Source organism: Adiantum capillus-veneris, chromosome 7 (genome assembly GCF_014529385.1).
Source record: "Adiantum capillus-veneris isolate H3 chromosome 7, ASM1452938v2, whole genome shotgun sequence".
Lineage (NCBI taxonomy): Eukaryota > Viridiplantae > Streptophyta > Polypodiopsida > Polypodiales > Pteridaceae > Adiantum > Adiantum capillus-veneris.
This window is the reverse complement of record NC_140937.1, coordinates 159,346,433-159,354,917: the sequence shown is the minus strand read 5'-3', so window position 1 is coordinate 159,354,917 and position 8,485 is coordinate 159,346,433. Positions and strand designations below refer to the sequence as shown.

General features: G+C 38.1%; 1 pseudogene; it reads left to right on the top strand.

Moving 5' to 3' along the window:
• Positions 1-1,621: 1,621 nt before the first annotated feature.
• LOC147454930 (uncharacterized) lies at positions 1,622-3,186 on the top strand (annotated as a pseudogene).
• The last annotated feature ends 5,299 nt before the right edge of the window (positions 3,187-8,485 follow it).

Here is an 8,485-nt window from a genome sequence, read left to right as displayed (position 1 = left end):
TCCACAAAGTCGATTCAAGGTCGACTTAAATCGTGCCTTCTTCTCTTTCTTCACATATTGGATTTCAACCGTACCTTCACGTTTTCTCCAAATTTCTCCTCGTCTCCTCAATTCAAATAGTTGGATTTTTATTGTAAGGTAATCCATTGTAATATTAATGCTTTTTGTAGAAATGTTGGTAAACTCACAGCGTGTTGTCCTATGCGAAGACAGTGTAGTCAGACACTACATTGTTTTCGCATTGGGTCGTCGCGATGCAAAAACAGTGTAGTCGGACACATATCTAACTACATTGTTTTCGCATAGGGATGACATAAGAGCTGTTTTGATATTTTTATTTAAGATGTGTCCTCCTTATGCAAAAATAGTGTAGTTGGACTACACTAATTATGCGTAGGGATGATGCAAATGTTTGTTTGACATTTTTTGGTAGTGTCGTCTCTATGCAAAATAGACTATTCGGCGGACAGTGGTCCGCCTACACTATTATCGCGTAGAGATGAGAGGAGTGTTTTTTTTTTTGACATTTTTTGGTAGTGCCCTCTCTATGCAAAAATAGAGTAGTTGCACATTGGTCCGGCTACACTATTTTCGCATAGAGGGGACACAACTTTCATCTTGTGTACTTTTGAGCTTAACGAGGAGTTCTAACATAGTGTGTTAAGGAAAATCAATGTATCTCTATATAGGTCTTTCTATATTCATTAGAGATACTTTTATAACTTTACTTGAATTTGTCCTCTCAATAGTGTAGCCGCCTTGCTACACACGTCTTATTTTCGGTGCAATATTGTTAGAATGTGTCCTTTTGAGGTTAATGAAGAGGTCTAAGATAGTTTGTAGAAGAAAAACTATAGTGATAGTTTGTTGAAAAAAAATCTATAGCGACTCTATGTCCATAATTTTTTTCGCCTTTTAGGTCTAATCTATACATATGGCATAAACCAAACAAACTGCAAGGAAGGTTCCTAGAGAAAATGTCAAACCCAAAGATGTCAAGGGAACACCAGTTAATTTCAAACCACTGACAAAGATGAGAGTTCATAGGGGGACAAAGGTGAGAGCTCAAAGGTGGACAAAGGTGAGAGCTCACAAGGAGATAAGGGAGTCACATCCTTCAAGCAACATGCCAAAAAGGGAGTTGGTATGAAACTCCCACATGCAAAGAAAAGGATATTCTCTCAGAAGGTGAGAGGATTGAGGGAGATAAGGAGAGCACAAAAGTCTCTAACAATTGTAATTTCAAGGCTTCCTTTCCAAAGTCTTTGTAGAGACAAAAAAAAAGCAGTTTAAGATTGATATGAGATGGACAAGAGGTGCCTTGGCATGTATGCAGTTTTTGAAGACTTTTTAATTGAGTTCTTTTTAAGATTGATATGAGATGGACAAGAGGTGCCTTGGCATGTATGCAATTGTTGAAGACTTTTTAATTGAGCTCTTTCAAGATGCATACGTATGTGCAACCCACTCTCACAAGGTCATACTTATGGACGAGCATATGATTATCTTCAGGAGATTAAGGTACAGATTCAGAAAAATTCTTGAACCAGTATCTCTGCAAGATGAGAAAACCTTCAATATTCTCAACATACCCCCATCAAGAAAGGCAAAAGAGCCTTAAATGTTGGTTGAGGAGATATCAAAGGATGATGTTTTAGAAGAGCCCAAAGTTGACAGGGAGGAGCTGGAAACAAATTAACTCAGGAAGATTGAATCTTAACTCCCTTTGTTGTTGAGAGTTGTCAATTCCATAGGCTTCTTGGTGGCTGCTTTCTTAGAGGATGACCTTCTTCAAAGGACAGATTATATTACCATGGATGTTGAGTGTATTGAAATCCTCAAAGAATGTCAAAGAGAGATCAAAGACCATATTATTATTGCATCCTTGAGATTTTCTTAACCATCAACATTCTATATGTGTTTTTGTAGCCTATCCATAATCAAAAAGTGTTCTTATAATTTCTTAGTAGATTATTGATGCATGACTATAAGTTAGATGTCCAACAAGAAGTGAACATGGTTGACCCAACCATCTCTCACTATTTGAGAATTGATTCTAACATAAGGAACTGGGTATCCAATATAGGTTTTGAAAATTGTAAACTCCTTCTCTACCCCTACCATGAGAGGTATGTTCTACTACAACCCTAGGTCATTTTCAAATTTTTATCTTGGAAGCTTTTGACAATGTCCAATGTTCTTGCCATAGCTCTCACTGGAGTCTTATAGAAATTGATATCACTGATAAAAAAATGTATCATATTGAACTCTCTTGAGGGCCACCATGGAATGGCTAGGCTATAAGTGTAAATGTCCAATACTTTACCCAATGCTCCCACTTTCAATTATTTTATAACAATGCTTTGGGTCTTCCTAAGTAGGGCTGCCTCAAGATTGATAGAGGCAATTTAGCAATTTCCTCCTATCACAAAGCTCATGGATGATATGAAATTCTTATATGTGGTATTGTTAGGTTGTAAGTAGTTTGAGCTTAACATTGTGTATTTATTTTGCCCCTTCTGTTTGTGTTGCCACCATTGTAGGAGGAGCCTTTCTCATGTGGATGGAGAGTGATAACAAATGTAAAGCTAGTGTTTAACTACACCTACTGCAACCCAAAAGGACTATTAGGGTAAGCATTTGACAATATAAATATGGAAAGCTATTGTTATTAGGGTAAGCTAATGACCTAATATTTCTTTGCTAGATCAATAGGAACTGCTACACCGACAACCATATTTGGTGGGTAAGGGCAAAGTTGATTAGATATATGGTAAGTGCCCAAATTACACTACCCATAAGAGCACCCAAGCCCCCAAGGGGCCAAATAATCCAAAGGAAGAGTCCAAGAACCACAAAGGTCAAGGAGCATCTACTCAAAAGAGCAAAGGCAGAGGATCCAAAGGAAGAGAATCAAAAGAAGGAACACAAACCCAAAGAGGTTCCAAAGAAGGAAAAGAAGCATGTTGTTCCCAAAAAAGCACAAACACATGCCAAAGAGGAGCAGAAGAAGCGGAAATTTGAAGAACCAAAGCCCAAGGAGGAAGATAAGCCCAAGGAGATAGAGCCTATAAGGAGGGCAAGCAGATAAAAGAAGAGCCAAAAACACCAAGGAAGAGCCCAAGGAAACAAAGGAAGCTAGCACAAGGAAGCAGAGAAAGAGCCCAAGGAAACAAAGAAAGATAGCACAAGAAAGAGTCCTAGGACTCCAAGAACCCCTAAAAGTGTTTTCTGAAGCAGAATTTTGTAAATAGCAAAGCAGTATATATTCTCTCTGACATACTATCTACTTGAAAACATTACATATTACCTACTTGAGAACATTTTTTAAAGAGAAAACATTACATACTTATATTTTTCTGAAGAGAAAAATTAACAAATTCTCTCCTTGAGAATAAGATGTAAATTTTACAACTTTCAATGTCTCCATTTCTCATGTAGCTCCCAATAAATTCTTTTATTTTGAGCTGCAATTGTGGCAGCCCTTGCATTTGTCTCTATTTGTTTTTCATAGTCCAACTGTGTTGATAGCAACATGTCCAGACCTAGTCCATAATCCATACCATCCTCCAACCCTACCCAGAAGGGCCTAGGAAATCTTCCAACCATGGTGGAAGTTCTTTCAAGTAAGTGGAGATAGTGAAAAATGGCTTAGTGTCTTCCTTCTCTTTCTTATCTTCCACCTCTTTCATCATTGGCTTTTCTCTTCTCCTTCTTTCTCACAAGAAATGAGGAAGAGAAGCCAGAATCCTTACCCATATCTATTGACATATTGCTCATAGAAAGAGGAAGAGGAGAAAGGGTGACAAACCTAAACCGGGTTGACCTATTTATAGTGATGTGAAGGCATACAATATTGATGACATTGACATCAAACAAAACATTCGAACATTAAAAAACAAATAACATATAAAACAAGACATCTAAATAATAAATCAAAAAAGATAAGACATCTGAACCAAAATTTCATTTGTCATTGATATGGAAATGCAAAATGTCAGTCTCCTACAAGAAGAGACAAATAGAATTTGTACAAAATGCCAGTTTGATACAATTTGTATATGCTTTAGCAGGCTTTATCTTGGAAGAAGATGTACTATTCCTTCTGTCACTTCTTGGCATAAAACTTTCTTCTCAATCAGAATAGAAACTATTTCCTACATACCTTCATTCCAGCTATTTGAAAAGTAAAAGTTAAAGGTAAATCTATCTCCTCATTGTGTAAGTCCTGCCTCCCTTGGTACAATGAGCACTTGGTTCTTATCTTCAATGTTACCAAGTGTTCATTGTGCATCCATACATCAATGTCTTGAATGGGGTTCTCATTGAAATCATCCATGTTTTGATCTAAAGGAACCAAGTCCCCCCCACATGATGCCATCCATTATAAAAAAAGAAAATAATAAAGTTTTGGATATTGATCACGTATTTATAGGTAATGGAGTCAGATTTCACTTTGTGAAGGATCCCATTCCTTGTTTTTGGACTCTAACTCTCATCCACAAATTCTAACACATCTTCACTGTCTAAGAACTTAACCGACATCATTGTTCTAAAGACTTTCACATCAAGCTTTGCAAAGAACTCTACAAAGACAGTGATGGGCATAAACATTGAAACTCTCGTCAGCTTGCTTGCAAGAGGGAAAAGAAGACCGTGAGAAGATTTAAAAAATCTTTGGGGTCGGTGAAAGAGAGATTTTTGAGGTAATAGGCAACAAGTACTTGAGAGTTACCTCAGATTGTGACTCAAAGAAAATTCATTTTAGAAAATCAAATGTAATTTTCAAAAAGAAAATTCCGTAACGGAATCCTTCCCCTCATTGGCTTAAAGAACTCTCTCTATCTCTTTCTCTAAACATTAAAGGACAAAAAAGAGACCTCAAACTTCCCCTAATGTGGTATCAAAATAGGTTGTGTCCTCTCGGACATAGTTGTCAGCGCCGCCAGCACTTGCACCCACATGCTCACTTTCTCCAAATTGGGTGAGCTTTAGTGAGCGTCAAATAGATCAACAAAGACTTCGAGTAGGGTCAAAGGGTTTGGTCTGCTCAAAATTTTCATTTGGGCTCATTTTGGCCTCTTTTTCCACTATAGGCACTACTGTGCAAGTGATTTTGTCCTTTTGTGCATAATTCCTATTGATGCAATCATCCATAGAACAAGTCCCTTACAATCCTCTTCGGGTTGTGCTATATAGCACGTGTTGATCCTACTTTTTTCTTCTCTTTCTAGACAGTTTTCATATCCAGTGCAGTCACTCATCATGGGGCTGACAACAACACAGATGTTTTCAAGATGTTTGTTGTTGTGGATAAACTGGATGGGGATAACTACCTAATGTGGGCTTACATGATGACATATGTTCTTATGTCGAAAGGGCATCTAGAATGTTTTGTAGGGTATTGATGTATGTCCGCCTTCTGTGGGATAAAGCTCTATTGAGGATGTGCAGGCTCTAGTGGCAAGTCTGTCACTACTGGAGTTGTTATGCCTATGATTGAGTAGTCTCGATTGGATGTTAGAGATGCGCAGTCCCATGCATTGATTGCATTATCTATGAAGTGCACTATTACTCCTCACATTTGCTCAGCAAAACAGGCTTGGCATATTCTGGATGGTCTTTATGCAAGTCACAATGAGGATAAAACTGCATTGTTGCATAAAGAGCTGTTGTCAAAGATGATGCATGAGGAAGATGACATGGAAACTTTTATAGTTGGTCTCAAGAATATTAATGAACAACTCATTTCTACTACAAGCAAAGTCAATTCTGCATGAGGATAATGACATGTATACTTTTTTTGCTGGTATCAAGGATATTAATGAGCAACTCATTTCTGCAGGCGAAGTCATTTCTAATAATTCACTTGTGTAGACTGATCTTGATGCATTGTCAGATTCTTACCAGAGTTTTTCTAGTACTTGGAGACTTAAGACCCAAGGTTGTCAAGTTTGATGCATTGTCAGATTCTTACCAGACTTTTGCTAGTACTTGGAGACTTAAGACCCAAGGAAACCCTCAAGTTGTCAAGTTTGATGCATTATGCAGATTGATGTTGCAAGAGTCACTTTCAAGAAAGAACAAGGCTAAACAACGTGCAATTGAACATGCTTTTGTTACTGCTCAAAGAAAAGGTGGTAACATCAATGTAGCCAGTTCTCATGGTTCTAGTGAGTAGCAAATCACGTGTTTTTAATGCTTCTGATGGTAGCACCTCATCTAGGAATTCTGGTGAAAGAGGCAAAAATCCCTTTATCGCAAGGCTAATGATCACTTGATCAAGCACTTTCTTAAGTTGAAGGTCAAAGAGACCAAGGAGAAAGAGGCTAGATCCACTACAAATGCAACTATTGTAGAATCTTTTGGGAAAGAAAATGTGATGCTTATGTAGATGTAGAGTGGGCATTTAGTGTAGAGTGTACTTATGATCCTTCTGTCCACGATGCATGTATGTCAGTTGTTGTAGATTAACATGTGTGGTACTTTGATATAGTGGTGCTACAAAGCATATGACTTCACATCGTGACTTGTTTACCTCTCTCGAGCGTGTCCTTCAAGGGAATACAGTCACTTGTGCCAACACTGCATCTTACCTAGTCAAGGGAGTTGGAAAGATTGTGCTAACTACTACGAATGGCAGTTCTTTCACACTTGTTGATACAATTTATGTATCATCATAAAGAACCTATTGTCTGTATCTACACTTGCTAGACTTGTTCTTGTTGTCAAATTTGTGAATGACAGATGTACAGTTCATGATCTCAGTTTTGGTGATGAAATAGTTGCATCTAACATTCTCTATTGTGGGCTATATAAGCTCACTTCGTATGACAAGTGTGGATCAAATTTTGCAAATGCAGTCGTGTATTCAAAGGCATAAATCTGATATGGTTGCTTCTTTGTCGCCTCTTGAAGCACTTCTAAGCATGTTTGTGAAGGCTATATTTTGGGTAAGATGCAGCGTTTGAAGTTTCCAAAGGATGGTTCAATTAAGGCTACATGTAGCACATAGTGATGCTTGTGGGCTATGAAAACTCCATCCCTAGGCAATTACCTCTACTTCATGGTTTTCATTGATGGTTACACCAGGCACGACTGTTCAATTTCTATGTGAATTGGAAACTCACTTTGGATGAGATGTACATCAATCAAACATTGTTACTGCTTTCTTGAATAATGATATATTTGAGGAAGTTTATGTGATGCAGCCTCCCGGTTTTGTCAAGAAAGGACAAGAAGATAAAGTGTGCCAATGTAAGAAAGCTTTGTATGAGTTGAAACAATCTCCTCATGCTTGGTATGAGAAGTCTACCACTCATTTGGTTAAACGAGGCTTTCGTAACAATCCAACAAAGCACTTTGTATGTCAAGTGTGAGGGTGATTTATTTCTCATCATCGTTCTATATGTAGATGATTTGTTGATTACTAGTTTGAATGAGACACACATTGTTGAATTCAAGGCTGGTTTGAATATTACTTTTAAGTTGAAAGACTTGGGGCTTTTGCATCATTATTTGGGCATACAAGCTACATAGAGACATTACTATGTAAGTTTGGACTTGAGGATTGAAAATATATTGCTATTCCCAAGCAAAATAGTTTGAAATTAAGTCTTCATGATGTTGGTGATCTTGCCAATGTCACTCTTTATTGAACTCTTGTTGGATGCCTTATTATGTATGCAATATGAGGCCAGATATCTAGTTTGGAGTTAGCAAATTTATGCATAGCCTAGTGTCTAAGCATTGGTAGGGTGTCAACAGGGATCTTTCACTACTTGAGCGGCACTTTACATATGGGGTTGGTTTATCCCAAGGGGGGATCATTTCTGCCATATTTACATGTTTTTTTGAACTCATATTGGGTTGGTTGTTATGACTCGTGAGTGTCCACAAGTGGTTTTTGCTTCATGCTCGGTAGTTCATGCATATCATGGTTAAGCAAGAAGCAACCTACTGTGGCCACTTCCATTTGTGAAGCTCAGTACATGGCAGTCTACACGGCTATGATCGAGTGTGTAAGGCTTAGATGCCTTATGACTGATTAGGGTGTTGGACAAGACATTGCCAACATCATCTACACTAACAGTCAGATCGCATTGTGGTTGCCAAAAACCAGGTTTTTCATGCTCACACAAAGCACATTGAGGTGCATTATCACTATGTCAGAGAGATACTCTCAACAAGAGAGATCGGCTTGGCTTATGTGCCAATACAGGCAAACCTTGTAGATCTATTCACAAAGGCATTGCCTCATGATAAGGTCAAAGCTTTCCGCAAAGCTTTGGGCTTACTCCCCTTCGTGGATTGATCATGTCTTCAAGGCATGGCACTTTCATATATACTATGTGCCAGCTCTCATTCACCGCATCACTCCTGGGGGATTTGTTACCATATATATGTGATAGTGATGTGTGTGAACACGCTTAGGATTGTCGTGGTATTTTTTTCTCTCACTCGGAGGTTAATTCCCCCGTGCTTA